General features: G+C 40.4%; 9 non-coding genes and 1 pseudogene across 9 annotated transcripts; all 10 read left to right on the top strand.

The window, feature by feature from the left end:
* Positions 1 to 31: 31 nt before the first annotated feature.
* Positions 32 to 111, top strand: LOC112921891 (small nucleolar RNA SNORD74). Its single transcript, XR_003235333.1, has one exon. It is a non-coding gene; the product is annotated as a small nucleolar RNA SNORD74 (small nucleolar RNA).
* A 424-nt stretch (positions 112 to 535) lies between these two features.
* LOC112921897 (small nucleolar RNA SNORD75) lies at positions 536 to 597 on the top strand. The gene has a single exon (XR_003235339.1). It is a non-coding gene; the product is annotated as a small nucleolar RNA SNORD75 (small nucleolar RNA).
* A 440-nt stretch (positions 598 to 1,037) lies between these two features.
* On the top strand, positions 1,038 to 1,106 carry LOC112921895 (small nucleolar RNA SNORD77). Its single transcript, XR_003235337.1, has one exon. It is a non-coding gene; the product is annotated as a small nucleolar RNA SNORD77 (small nucleolar RNA).
* A 303-nt stretch (positions 1,107 to 1,409) lies between these two features.
* On the top strand, positions 1,410 to 1,471 carry LOC112921892 (small nucleolar RNA SNORD44). The gene has a single exon (XR_003235334.1). It is a non-coding gene; the product is annotated as a small nucleolar RNA SNORD44 (small nucleolar RNA).
* A 243-nt stretch (positions 1,472 to 1,714) lies between these two features.
* LOC112921896 (small nucleolar RNA SNORD78) lies at positions 1,715 to 1,779 on the top strand. The gene has a single exon (XR_003235338.1). It is a non-coding gene; the product is annotated as a small nucleolar RNA SNORD78 (small nucleolar RNA).
* A 273-nt stretch (positions 1,780 to 2,052) lies between these two features.
* On the top strand, positions 2,053 to 2,133 carry LOC112921889 (small nucleolar RNA SNORD79). The gene has a single exon (XR_003235331.1). It is a non-coding gene; the product is annotated as a small nucleolar RNA SNORD79 (small nucleolar RNA).
* Positions 2,134 to 2,304: 171 nt separating this feature from the next.
* LOC112921893 (small nucleolar RNA snR60/Z15/Z230/Z193/J17) lies at positions 2,305 to 2,384 on the top strand. The gene has a single exon (XR_003235335.1). It is a non-coding gene; the product is annotated as a small nucleolar RNA snR60/Z15/Z230/Z193/J17 (small nucleolar RNA).
* Positions 2,385 to 2,952: 568 nt separating this feature from the next.
* Positions 2,953 to 3,030, top strand: LOC112921890 (small nucleolar RNA SNORD47). The gene has a single exon (XR_003235332.1). It is a non-coding gene; the product is annotated as a small nucleolar RNA SNORD47 (small nucleolar RNA).
* Positions 3,031 to 3,188: 158 nt separating this feature from the next.
* Positions 3,189 to 3,265, top strand: LOC112921888 (small nucleolar RNA SNORD81). Its single transcript, XR_003235330.1, has one exon. It is a non-coding gene; the product is annotated as a small nucleolar RNA SNORD81 (small nucleolar RNA).
* Positions 3,266 to 5,234: 1,969 nt separating this feature from the next.
* Positions 5,235 to 12,606, top strand: LOC112921731 (large ribosomal subunit protein eL34-like; annotated as a pseudogene).
* The last annotated feature ends 534 nt before the right edge of the window (positions 12,607 to 13,140 follow it).

Below are 13,140 nucleotides of genomic sequence, written 5' to 3'. Positions count from 1 at the left end.
GGGCTGAACTGCGAAAAACCCGTGGGCTCGCGTTTCCTGCCTGTGATGAAGCCTGTGTTGGTAGGGACATCTGAGACTGTTGATGAATGCCAACGGCTCTGATGGCGGCGCTTGCCGGGTCCCCGAGTGGGCCTTCGTTGGTGACCTGGGCCCGGGCCTCCTGCGGCCTCTCGCCGGGGAAGGCGGGCGTTGGCGGTAGTCCACGTGGTGCTCAGCGGCTGCAGTCCGCGGTGCGCCGTTAACGTCAGTGCCTCCCAGCCTTTGTGCGGTGCTTTCTGTCTAGGCTGTTCACTGCATGCACCCTTTATAGTCCTGAAACTATGGTTGAACGACCTGATTCAGATGGGAGGAAAACGACATGCTTAGGCTCCAACTTAGAACAAAATGACTTATCTTAAAATCCTAATCTTTTTTTTTCTAGGAATGGTGCTAGGCGCGAGTGCAGTGCGGCTTTTGATGGCTCCTGATGGACAAGGTAAGAAACGGGTAGATGCAGTGATAGAAATCTGATCTGCTTGGAGGTGATACTTTGTTTAGCCTGTGATGGTTTAAGAGTAGTGGACAGAAGGGATTTCTGAAAAGTTTTACTCTGAGGCTGAAATAACCAGAACGTTGATAATTAACTTGGCTGCGCTGTGTGTTTCATTGGATTTTCTTTGTTTTCTAGTTCTGTGCCAAAGGGATGGAAGTGGCTGCCAAGGTAAGTTAACTGAGATTTTCGCACACGGGGAGCTTGGCTGGAAAGTGCTGCAATGATGACATTTTATTTGCTACTCTTGACTGTGAGAATGACGAGAATTATTACCACCGTTAAACTAACTGAGGCACCCAAAATGGCGATTTAAAGAATTTAGAGATTACAGCTAAGTTTACATGAAGCTGTTTCTTCCTAGATGCAAAGCTCAAGTTTCACATCCTAGCCATGGGCAAACAGGTGAGAAACCTCTTAAGTAATCTATAATTTACCCGGTACTTTGCTACTGTGAACTTCTGTATTCTGATATTTGTATTGAATGCTTGGGGAACCTGAAAAACAGATACTTATGATGGTTGCATAGTTCAGCAGATTGGATCATGAAGAGAGACACCATTTGTCTGATGTATCTGAGTTGATAGTAAAACTGGGTTTGGTATGAAATAGCGCAAGCAAAATGCCACTAAACCAATTTTTCTACTTTCTCATAGGCACTCAACAGAATTAGCTGGAAGTTGAAAGGGTGAGTAAAATTATAGTTCAACTAAGCATTGGTAACAGGGCAAACATGGCAAAGAATGCCACTGATGGCTTTTCAGAGTCTTACGCACAGAAAGCATTCCTACCATGGAATGCTAGGATTGCTTACTGCATTAAGTGGCCAGATCCTTGTCCTGTTACTGTGAGTTAGGACTCTGTCGTTTGTAAAAAGCAGCCTGTATGATGATAAGCAAATACTGACTGAACATGAAGGTCTTAATTAGCTCTACCTGACATCAGGCATTTTTTGGATTTGTGGGGAGAAAATTTATCTTTTGCCCCTTGCTAACTATATTTATTTTTTAGGTGAACTTGAGCCTTTGACCTGTCTGCACCAACTATTTTTGGGGTAAGTGTTAAACATCTGAGTAGGTCCAGTATTTACCATGAAAGCTGAAATAGAATGCTAAACTACCAAGGTACTAGTTTTCTACATCTGGTTAGTAAATGCATCCTGAGGATGCTTTGAGAACGGGGTTTTTGAAATGATGTTGATCAAATGTCTGACCTGAAATGACCATGTAGACAAATTTAACACTGAAGAACCCTGTGACAAAAACTTTAGAAAAATTCAGGATAATTAACATTTTAATGAAATGTCTTGTTTCCTTTCTAGCTTACAGACCACTATCATGGATGGCTTGCTTGGGGGTAAGACCTAAAAACTGGTTTCCGAACTCGGGTCTATATTTCTGTAATGTGCTTTCTGGGTATTGTGAAGTGTGTCTAAAATATTTTTTGTTAGGTGCTGATTTTAAAGATCTCGTATAAAGGTATGTATTCTATTATTACTACTCTTACTTGATTACTAAGTAAAATGCTGTTAGTGATGATTTTTGAAATAAACAGATGGGAATCTCTCTGAAAAAGAGTGAAGATTTTTAAAAACTGAAACAGTATTGGGAAAGCTTGAAAAACCTACTGTTAATATTACTTATTAATAAATTTGACTAAATTTCTGCAGGTATGAAGAGTTTTGAGGCCAGCTTACAAGACCCGGGAACACAGGAGTTTAAGTAAGCCATGGTATGGATATCTCAAGTTTGGTTTCTACAGGTAGTGACTTAAAGCCGATACAATGATGAAGCCATAGTTCAGCTGACTAGCAGTGATGAGCAAAATTGTCTTTCGCTCCTATCTGATGTATCGGCTGCAGCAATCCTATCCACAGCTGTGAAGAGGAAAATTAGTCATTCTACCACAGAAAATACGGGCTTTGAATACTATAGTGGCTCCTGCACAAATGTTCTGATTTTAAGGATTCACAACTTGAGAAACAGATCATTTTTGCAAGGCATTTTATGGCATTTGAATGCCAGAGTGAGTTATTAACATCATTTTCAAGAGCAGTTGCAGTATTCCTAGCAAAATTGAACGTAGAATTTCTAAATACCATCTTCACACCTCACTGTCCACATTCACCAGAGTGAGGATTTTGCTACAATTATGAATCTATAATAGGCAATTACCACCCACATCCATAGTTTACATTGGGATTACTCGTAGTGTTCTATGATAAGGGTTTGAATAGCATATACTTAAACTATTAATGTGTGGAATAGGTTTGCCACTCTAGATGTTCTTAGTTACAAATGGGGGAAATTAAGTAGGATAAATTTTAAATAAAAGGCTTTTTTTCCTTTTTCAAACAGGCAGACCAGTCAGCCTGAAGATTTAGAGGTAAGTTGGTTTCTCATCCCTCTGATAGATTAGAATGTAACCAGTGATGTAGTGATTCTGCCAAATGAAATAGAATGATATCACTCATAAAACCGTTCCATTTTGATTCTGAGGTTACTTCATTAGCAAGCATCACATAGGGTGTGGTTTTTAAAACCAAGATTAACCTGCAATCCTTGCTTGTAGGGCATTTACGAGAGCAGCAATCCAGTTATGAGAACATCTTACCAGTTGAAGGGTAAGGCTTGAAAATATCAGTACTTTGGTCCTATTCCAGAATACATGATGATCTCATTGCAACTTGAACTCTCTCACTGATCATTTGATGATTTTAAAAGATCTGATATTCTGTGTACTCAAAATAATAGAATTGAAACTTAGAGAAAGAAATATGAATAAAGATGGCTTCTTTGTCCTTGCAGGTACCCGAATGGATGCTCATGGGATAGAAGATCATACTTTGAATTTCAATAAATTTTTATAAACCGTCTGTTCAACTGCTTATTTCAATTTCATGGGATGGAGGGGAAATAGGACATCTTTGTAGTTTTAAGACCCTGTGACCATAGTTTTTTTGTTTCTGTTTTTTAACAAAACGAAACCTTTCCACATAATTTAGAAAATGTCTTGGGCTTGAAAATACAATTTTGCAGAGGAATATACTATAGCCCTTTTCGTTTAAAACACTTGATTTAGAATAGTGATATGATTGAAAGATGATCTATATATTTTGCAGAAATATTCTAGAGCTGAATGGAATCTCTGTTCAAGAAATACTTGCTATTAAGCACCATAATGATGGCTCTTTTGATAGTGTCCATACATGGTATAATGGAAGTAATTCAGTTATCTTCTCCCCATAACAGAATTGAAAGAAAGCCCCCAAATTGTGTAGCTGATAAGAATGTAGGGAGTACTGTGGTTCTACCAATATCCTTTATAAAGTAGGTATTTTGTAGGAGTGCTAATTTGGTAATTGAAAACTGGGGTTTTGGCCATTAATGAGTGCATACAGAAGGTAACAAGCCTCAGATAAAAACCTGCCAACAAATTGCAGCTCACATTTAATGCTTAAAGGGGGTGGGGTAGAACATTTGGGTTTGCAATTAATCTTAGGACTTAACCTACTTATGATAGTTTTAAGACCGGATACTCAAATCATTCTGGATTTTTGTGCTAAAGGATTAGGACCCAGGCAGAGGGAGAAGCAGGCTCCCTGTGAGGAGCCTGATGGGCTCGATTTCAGGACCCCTGGATCACAACGAGCCAAAGGCAGACGGCCCAACCACTGAGCCACCCAGGTGACCCATTCAGGATTAAACGCTCACCCCAAATAAACAATGGAGTCTGATGGGGAGTTTTGATGCTTTGAGTAAGAAAATTGGGTTTTGAATTCTTGCCACACTGACCTCCACACTTGAGAGAGTACATGTGTTTTACTTTGAGTTCTTGATGCCTTCATGTACAGGCTGTGAGGCCCTATGTAAAGTATGTACTGCCACCTGGCTCCAGCTCTATACCACCTGTGGTGATCATTATTGCCATTATATGTCCCTGTTTTTCCCTAGAATGGACTCCATCAAAGGGTCTTAAGTATTCTGTTAGGCTATTTCCAAAGTTGTTACCAACAGGCAGTTGACATTCGGAGAAAGTGAATCAACTGCAGATGGGATTAGCTCAATCTCAGAATTTGTGACTGGGTGCCAAAGGTCCTGACAAATTATGCAGTCTCTTTCATGATGGTCTATAGCTTGGATGGTGAATTTGTGGCTGGTTGAAAAACTGCAGAAAGGATATCTCTAGTGTCCTGGAAGCACAAATCCTGTTTAATAAAACCTGAGTGAGGCAAGAGAAATAGTTTTTGAATGTTTATAATGACAGCAATTTACTCCATTTTACAGATAACCTTAGGATAAGAAAGTTAACATTGCACAGGTTATAAATGGCAGTATCATAATATACTGTATCACCATTGTAATGGGCAGAATTAGTACCCTGAAGGATAATTCTACTTTGGAGGGCCAAAACCACTAGAACCTACAGGCAGGAATATTAAAGGTCTTGGCGTTTGGTCTGAAAAGTCCCAGTGTGTACCTAGAACCAGCATAGCTGACTTGAGGGAAGATTGGGAAAGACTTCGGAGCTTTATGGAACACAGACTTGGGGTTATCCAAAAGGGCTGGGCTGATTTAAAAAAAATGAAAGCCCTAAAGTGATTAAGCTCCTGGCACTGGGTGGGGAGCTTGGACTACAAAAGTTACAAGGTGCTCTCCAATCCTTGCAACCTGTAATCTAACTTGTCGCATACGTTTATACACCGATGGAGGTGAGGGATGGGTGTGTAGGATACTGTTCTGTTGCCAGGAACTCCAGTTTGAATAATTGGTTTCCACATTTATTCTTTCAATATGTGATTTGGCCCCCTGGAAAATTACACCCATTACTAAGTGAAAGCACATGTAAATTGTTTTCTTTGAGCATAATGGAAATAACCCATTAGTTGACCCCAGCCTACCAGAAGGCCAACAAATGGCAATTCTAGTTTAGTATGTCATCTGTTTTACTAATTGTCTTGCTAGGCGCACAAAGATTCTCCATGTAATTATGTTCTCAAGCTGGATTCCAAAATTCAAAATGAGTGCTTAATTAGCCTCCAAATGTCACAGCTTCTAAGGTAGATAAATGGACTTTTCAAGTTGTACATGTATGTATTTTAAAAGGATCTTCATGCTCTTGAAAATCCCTGAGCTTGGAAAGGATAAACTTTATTTCCTTCTCTTTTACTCCTGGTGTTAAGCCAGGGGAAGTGTTGGTGTTTTGTGCTGCACAGATGATAAACCTGATTGGACTTGGGTTTAACGTTCCTTTAAGTGACCTATTCATCTCAAGCCATCCCAGCATGGGGCCCAAGGTAGAGCCTGAACACACAACCCTGAGATCACTGTTCAACAGTCAGCTGCTTAAGTGACTGAGCCACCCGGGTGCCCCCAAGTCAGTGCTAGCAGAAACAAACCCATACATACAGAGAACTGATGGTTGCCAGAGTGTAGGGGTGGGCAAAATGAAGAAAAGTGGGAGGTACAGGCTTCCAGTTGTGGAATGAATGAGTCACAGGGATGAAAGGTTATAGTGGAGGGGTATCATCAGTGATCTTGCAATAGTATCCTATGGTAATAGATGGTAGATAAACTTAAGGTGAGCATACTACAACATACAGAGAAATTGGATTACTATGTTGTACACCTGAAACTAATATAACACTGTGTGTCAACTGTACTTCATTAAAAGAATTTCTTTCGGGGCAGCCTGGGTGGCTCAGTGGTTTAGTACCTGCCTTTGGCCCAGGGTATGATCCTGGAGACCCGGGATTGAGTCCCACGTCAGGCTCCTTGCATGGAGCCTGCTTCTCCCTCTGTGTCTCTGTCTCTCATGAATAAGTAAATAAAATCTTTTAAAAAAAATTTAAAAAAATTTATTTACTCGAGAGAGCATGAGCCTCAGATTGGGAAGGAGCACAGAGGGAGAGGGAGAAGCAGACTCCCTACTGAGCAGGGAGTCCAATGCAGGGCTCGATCCCAGGACCCTGAGATCATGACCTGAACCGAAGGCAGCTGCTTAACAGACTGAACCACCCAGAGCTGCCACTAATTTTTTTTTTTTTTTGGAACACAAATTAAAATGTAAAGAAGTAAAAAGGTCAATACTTGCTAAGACTTAAACTACCATCAGCAGCAAGCTGCCAGCATTTGAGAGAGTATCTGCTTTAAGGAGGCCTTCCCTGTTGGTGAGGTCTGTCTCAGGGTCTCTTCCGTGCGTGGCTTCATCTAACCCTATCACGCCATGTCAATATGATCTGTTTGTGTGTCTTGTCTCTACCAGGCAAAAAACTCCAAGTCAAGATAGGAACTACAATCTATTCATTATCATGATGCCCCCCTCCCAATTCCCCCAGAGCTTGGCCTGTAATAATCATTCATTCACTTAATTCACTCAAAAGATGTTTATTGAACATCTATTATACCAAGTAGTGCTGGGAATAGATACTGCAAAAAAACAAAACAAAACAAAACAAGAAACAAACAAAACAAAAAAAACTCCACAAAAATAAAATCCCTGCCCTCATGGAGCTTACATTCTATTGGGCAAATAAAATCCAGCATGCCAGATAATGTGATTAACACCACAGAGGAAAAATAAAGCAGGGAAAGGAGGGCAGAGCATGCTGGTGGGTGGCAGGAGCTCATCTGAATAAGGTTGAATATGGTCGTCAGGGAAATCTTCACCAAAAAGGCAGTACATGAGCAAAGGCACGCGGGTATTAGGGAGTGAACAATTATCTGGAGGAAAACTGCTAGGTGACAGCTAGGACAAAGGCCTGGACATGGGCTCATGCCTGGTGAACACCAGGAAAAGCAAGGACATCAGTGTGGATGGGACAGAGGGAGCTCAGGGGAGATGGTCAGCAGGTAGCAAGTGGCAGGTTATGGAGGGCTTTGGAGGCCACTGTAAGGACTCCACCTTTTCTCTAAGATGGGAAACCACTGGAAGGTTTTGAGCAGAGGAGTGATCTGGCCCTATGGACAGACGGCTGAGGGGGTTTAACAATCTAACAAGCAAGATTGTTACAAGCTTTTGCCGTGGAAGACGGTCACCCAAACCAGGGTGCTGGCCTGGAGGTACAAAAAAGTATCAGATGCTGGTTATACTTGGAAGGTAGGGCTGGCTGACAGACATTTGAGACAAACAAGTTTCTCCAGATTCACTTTCTTGTTCTGACCATAAATCTTTTTTTTTTTTTTTTTTCTGACCATAAATCTAAGGAACTAGTACATGTTTCCAGGATGACCTTGAAATGTCTGGGAAAAGGAATGTCACATATTAAAGCTACCTTTGTGTGGCACTTAACAACATCCAGGGACATATGGCAGGGACTCTACTAGGCACTTTCATATAAAACACCTGAGGAAAGGACTGTGCCACTGTGTAAGGCAGAACAAAGGCTTTAAAATTATTATATTACTTCCAGGCTCATGTAAATGTGACGCTAACATAATATGGTCTTATCCACTTTTAGAGTATAGGTACCAGGTAGCATGGTGGGAAAGACTGGCACCTTTTATTCATTCATTCATGATATTGCATACAACCAAAGGCTTCCTCAGGCCCCTCTGTAATTCCTTATGCCTTCCCATCTCCCCATCCCCAGGTGACAGCTGATCGACTCTATTTCTATAGATTAGCCTGTTTCTAGAGTTTTATATTAATTGAACAATAAAGAATGTATTTTTCCTCCTTTGATGATTGGAATTGAATTTAATCTATTAACACTTTAGGAAGAGCTGATAGCTATTTTGCACCTTTAAATTCACAAATATGGTGCCTCACTTTTTCTGGTTTTTTTTTTGCCTTCTCTTTTCCTTTCTTCCTTCCACCTTCCCTCTATTTCTTTTATTTCCTTTTTTTTTCATGCATGTCTTATTTTTATATTTCAAATTGTTTCTTCTTTTTTTCCTTTTCATTCTTTTCTTTGGAAGTTAAATACTCTAGTTCTATTCTCTTAGTGGTTATCTCGGGCATTTTATTTATTTTTAAAGATTTTATTTCTTTATTCATGAGAGACAGAGTGAGAGAGGCAAGAGACATAGGCAGAGGGAGGAGCAGGCTCCATGCAGGGAGCCAGATGTGGGACTCGTTCCTGGGACTCCAGGATCACACCCTGAGCTGAAGGCAGACACTTCACTGCTGAGCCACCCAGGTGGCCCTTACCTCAGGCATTTTAATGTAAACATTTAAAGTCTAAAGCAGGGGCGCCTGGGTGGCTCAGTGGTTGAACATCTGCCTTTGGCTCAGGGTGTGATCCTGGGGTCCCAGGGTCGAGTCCTGCACTGGGCTTTCTGCATAGAGCCTGCTTCTCCCACACAATATTTGCAACATTTGAGACATTCTTACGCTAAGAAATTGTTGCTTCTGAAAATCCATTTTGACTGGGCTTCCTGTATTTTAATTTGCAAAATCAGGCAGCCCTACTTGTGGATTATTTTTGCTTCTTCCTAAAGTGCCTTTAGAAATTCCCTTCGAGGGGATCCCTGGGTGGCTCAGTGGTTTAGCACCTGCCTTTGGCCCAGGGCGCGATCCTGGAGTCCCGGGATCGAGTCCCATGTCCGGCTCCTGGCATGGAGCCTGCTTCTCCCTCCTCCTGTGTCTCTGCCCCCCCGCCTTAGAAAAAAAAAAAAAAAAGAAATTCCCTTCGAGGGGCGCCTGGGTGGCCCAGCAGGTTGAGCAGCTGCTCAGGTCATGATTCCAGGTCCTGGGATTAAGCCTTACATCAACTCCCTGCTCAGCTCGGAGTCTGCTTCTTCCTCTTCCTACTTCTGCCCCTGCTTGTGTTCTCTGTCAAATAAGTAAAATCTTTAAAAAAAAGAAATTCCCTTAGAACAGATACATTAGTGGTAAACTTTCTCAGTTGTTTGTTTGCAGGCTATATAATTCTAGGTTGACAGCTGTTTTCTCTGAGCACTTTGAAGATAGAATACTTGTACAGTACCTGTCTCTCTCTGGTTGCTTTTATGATTATATCTTTGGTTTTGGAGTTCTGTAATCAAGGTATAAATTTTAAACTGCTTTATAGTACTTGAGATTTGTTTGCTTTCCTCAATTTCTTTCAATTATTAAATTCTCAGTCATCATTTTTTCAAATAATTCCTGTCTCCAATTTCTTCTATTTTTCATTTTGGCATTCTGATTAGACATACTTAGTCCTTTTTATTCTATCCTTCAATTTTTTCTAACTCTCTTTTGTATTTTCCATAATTTTCTGTGCTGCTTTTTGAATAATTTCTTCAGGTTTATCTTTTGGCTCATTAATTCTTTTGTCAGTTTTTTTTTTTTTTAATTTTTGTTTATGATAGACAGAGAGAGAGAGAGAGAAAGAGAGAGAGAGAGAGAGAGAGAGAGGCAGAGACACAGGAGGAGGGAGAAGCGGGCTCCATGTCGGGAGCCCGATTTGGGACTCAATCCCAGGACTCCAGGATCGCGCCCTGGGCCAAAGGCAGGCGCTAAACCGCTGAGCCACCCAGGGATCCCCTGTCTTTTTAATTCATCTATTGAATGTTAATGATTATATCTATTTTTACACTCTTTTTTTTATTTTTTTAAATTTTTATTTATTTATGATAAATAAATACAGTGAGAGAGAGAGGCAGAGACATAGGCAGAGGGAGAAGCAGGCTCCATGCACCGGGAGCCCGACGTGGGATTCGATCCCGGGTCTCCAGGATCGCGCCCTGGGCCAAAGGCAGGCGCTAAACCGCTGCGCCACCCAGGGATCCCTATATCTATTTTTAAAACAATATTTATGTACTTGAAAGAGAGCAAGTGAGAGAGACAGAGACAGCATGAGTGAGAGGTAGAGGCAGAAGGGGAGGGAGAAGCAGACTCCACACTAAGCAGGAAGCCAGACTCTGGAGTTGATTCCAAGACTCCAGGATCATGACCTGAGAAGGCAGACGCTTAACTGACTGAGCTACCCAGGTGTCCCTATATGTAATGCTCTTTAGTCCCCTCCAAATTTGCCTGGCTATTTTTATCATTTCTTATACCCTACTCACAAATTTAATTCTCTATTTCTATAAATATCATATATGGTTTGTTGTCAGCCTCCGATAGTACCAATACATTAAATATTTGCAAATCTGATTCTGTTTGTGTGTCTGCAGATCATGTCTCAATAGCAGCAGCTTGTTTCCTTGGGTGTTTTGTGATAAAAAAAATTGTGAGATTATGTTCCTTGGAACTTTATCTTCAGAAATTCTTTGAGAACTGGGCTTAAGTGGTTTTCTTTTGCATTTGCTTTTATCAACCTAGGAACACTATGAAGCTTAGCTTGGAAATTGTTCAAACCTTTGTTAAGTGTCAGCTTGTGGCTGTGAATGCTCAGAGCAGATTCCCCACCAACACCCCTCCTCCACCATCACCCCCTCCCTTTCCCTGGGCTATTAACCCAGAGCCAAAGCAAACAGAAGTTTCTTCATCATCACCCTCTACTGAGGGGGTATCCTTTCAGGAACTTGTTTTACAAGGGGATCTCTTATCTAAGTTCTCGACTTACACAGGAGGCAGTAGGCTTTGTTTGCCCATTTCCTCTCATGATCCATCAAAACCAAACCCCTAGGTCACACAAGATCAGCATTACCCCAGGACACTGACAACTTCAGCACCTAATTACATCAGTGTCCAGACATTTCTGGTCTCTAAGGAGCTCCCTTACTTTCTTACTAGTTTATTTATACATTTCAAAAGATTCAAAGAGGGGTGCCTGGATAGTTCAGTTGATTACATGACTGACTTTTGATTTCAGCTCAGGTTATGATCTCAGGGTCATGAGATAGAGTCCCACGTCAGGCTCCGTGCTCAGCACAGCACCTGCTTGAGATTCTTCTCTCTCCCTCTGCCTCTCCCTCTAATTGTTCTTTCTCTCTCTAAATAAAATTTTTTAAAAATAAAAAGATTCAAAGAAATATTTTATGTAGGAGTTTTAGGTGTTCTGTACAAGATTTTCTAGGATAGTTACTCTACCATATTGCTAAAGTGAAGTCCTAAGCTACTATTGTTTAAATATTCAGTGATGTAATATGAATAGTAGTTGTGTGCCAAAATATTCATTTATAAACTCCCACTGCCTGAAATAGTACTCTAAAAACTGCCCCCAAAATCTAGTTTTCTAAATTTTTATAAACTTTTTTATATATAAAACTTCTATGTATTCTCTGTATATGCTTTCTTGTTTCCTCTTATATAAAAGTGCCATTATCTGAATCAGAAAACTTTTTGAGAAGCATAAAGATTACAAATTTTAATATATTGCTCATCATTTTGGAATTTTACTTATTGAATCCTGACTTTGAATACACGTCATTTAAATATTTTGATAGAAGAGGACATACATGAGAAGCATTCCATCATATAACAAAGTATGATTTTTTTTTCTAGAAAAATAACGTGCAGTATTTTTTTTAAAGACATCTGAATCTTTTATTTATTTTTTAAATAAAAAATTTACACCCAGTGTGGGGCTTGACCCTACAACCCTGAGATCAAGAGTCACACACTCCACTGACTGAGCCAGTCAGGTGCTCCAACAAGCTGAACTATGTGCTTTTTTCCATACAATAATCATTTTTGCTTAAAACAAGGCTAACAAGTTGAGATTATTCATACTTGGGTATTTGGCAGATATTTTCTAAAAAAACGAATAAGGCTCTTCCAGGGACAGCATCTGTAGGCGTTCAGAATAGTTCAGCATTTGACATACCGTCATAGGCTGTCCTACAATATAGCCTCTAGCAAAACTATGCTGTCCCGGACCCCTGGTAATAGAATCGTTTACCTTTATACCAAGACGGTCGGGAAAGCACCACAGTCTGCATGTGGATGTGTCCAGGCCGACTTCGAGGAGTTCATGCCATGAGACCTAAAGTCCTTATGAGATTGTCTAAAATGAAAAAACACATCAGCAGGGCCTATAGTGGTTCTATGTGTGCTGTGTTTGTGACAGGATCAAACATGCTTTCCTTTTTGAGGAGCAGAAAATTGTTGTGAAAGTGTTGAAGGCACAAGCACAGAGTCAGAAAGCTAAAAAAAAAGATGAAGCTTTGTTAAGTAATAATAAAAAAATCAAAACAAACAAACAATAAGTTTGGGGGCACCTGGGTGGTATAGTTGGTTAAGTGTCTAATTGGTTTCGGCTCAGGTCATGATCTCAGGATTGTGAGATCAGGCCCCACAGCAGGCTCCCTGCTCAGCCTGGAATCTGCTTGGGATTCTCTTTTACTAAATAAATACATCTTAAAATAGAAAAAAAAGAAAAAAATGAGTAAGTTTGGAAAATAACTGATGGTCTTTCTTTGTTGGCAATGGGGAAATTCAAGCTTTCAAATGAAAAACAGAATTTTGGAAAGCTTGTACCGGTCCCCGTGCCCTTATGGCTTCTTCATACTTAAAGATTTGTGATGAGATCAGTGGTGATATTAATGTCACTTTTTAGATACTGTGTGCTGAAATATGTCAACATTTGGAAGACATGTATAACTCAGTGTACCAATATTTTCCAAATGATCAATGTGTGGTGTTACAAAAGCATGCATAAAAGTTGTATTCAAAATACAAGGTCAACCCAATGGTCTTTAGAAAAGTTTATCAATAGGATTTCAGATTCCACATTGCCACTA

The sequence above is a fragment of the Vulpes vulpes genome, chromosome 13 (assembly GCF_048418805.1).
Source record: "Vulpes vulpes isolate BD-2025 chromosome 13, VulVul3, whole genome shotgun sequence".
Taxonomy (NCBI): Eukaryota; Metazoa; Chordata; class Mammalia; order Carnivora; family Canidae; genus Vulpes; species Vulpes vulpes.
Note: the sequence above shows the minus strand (reverse complement) of the source record. Positions and strands in the feature narration are given on the sequence as shown.